This window comes from Vombatus ursinus, unplaced genomic scaffold, assembly GCF_900497805.2.
Source record: "Vombatus ursinus unplaced genomic scaffold, bare-nosed wombat genome assembly UNPS02014821.1, whole genome shotgun sequence".
In the NCBI taxonomy this organism is placed as follows: domain Eukaryota; kingdom Metazoa; phylum Chordata; class Mammalia; order Diprotodontia; family Vombatidae; genus Vombatus; species Vombatus ursinus.
Window position 1 is genome coordinate 24,714,159 of NW_020954599.1, and position 727 is coordinate 24,714,885.

General features: G+C 35.8%; 1 non-coding gene across 1 annotated transcript; it reads left to right on the forward strand.

The window, feature by feature from the left end:
- Window positions 1-368: 368 nt before the first annotated feature.
- On the forward strand, window positions 369-475 carry LOC114024599. Its single transcript, XR_003566926.1, has one exon. It is a non-coding gene; the product is annotated as a U6 spliceosomal RNA (small nuclear RNA).
- The last annotated feature ends 252 nt before the right edge of the window (window positions 476-727 follow it).

The following is a 727-nucleotide window of genomic DNA, read 5'->3' on the forward strand; positions in this document are numbered from 1 at the left end:
AACCAAATATGTAACATTCTGTTTTCTTACATGATTCTTTTCCTCCTTCACAATTCAATTTCCTCTTTCATTTTTGAGAAATGAAAATTAAGAGTGAGGCATGAGGTAAGAAGACCACTTAAAAGAATCTGGTCATAATTTAGATGTGTCTAAGTGGGGTGTATGGGTATTCAAAGATGACTAGCACCTCTAGTATGAGGGTTTACCAAGGCCTTTAAAGGGCTGTTCATTTACCTTTGGTGTCCACTTGACATTCAACTCTTAACTGTGGCTCCAAGAAGTTGGTATATGTGTGCCAGCCATGGTCAGTCATCCTGATTTTATTCTTGCCACTGGACTTGGATGACTCTGGAAGAAAGAATAAGACTGTGCTTGCTTCAGCAACACATACACTAAAATTGGAATGATACAGAGAAGACTAGCATGGCCCCTGTGCAAGAATGACCTGCAAATTCATGAAGTGTCCCATATTTTTAAAAAATATTTAAGTGGAATTATTAAAAGCAAGTCTACTACATCTGTGCCATTCCATTCTTCTGATATTATGTGACTATTTTACTAGAAAATAAAATGAATAAATTGCTAAAAAAAATAGAAAGAATAAGGCTGATGACTTATACAACTCTGCCTCACTTAAATGCAATTCATGTACGAGTTAAGATGTCACCTTGTTATATCATTGCTCCTCTTTAAAAATGAAAGACAAACAACAGGGGGTCTGAACTAA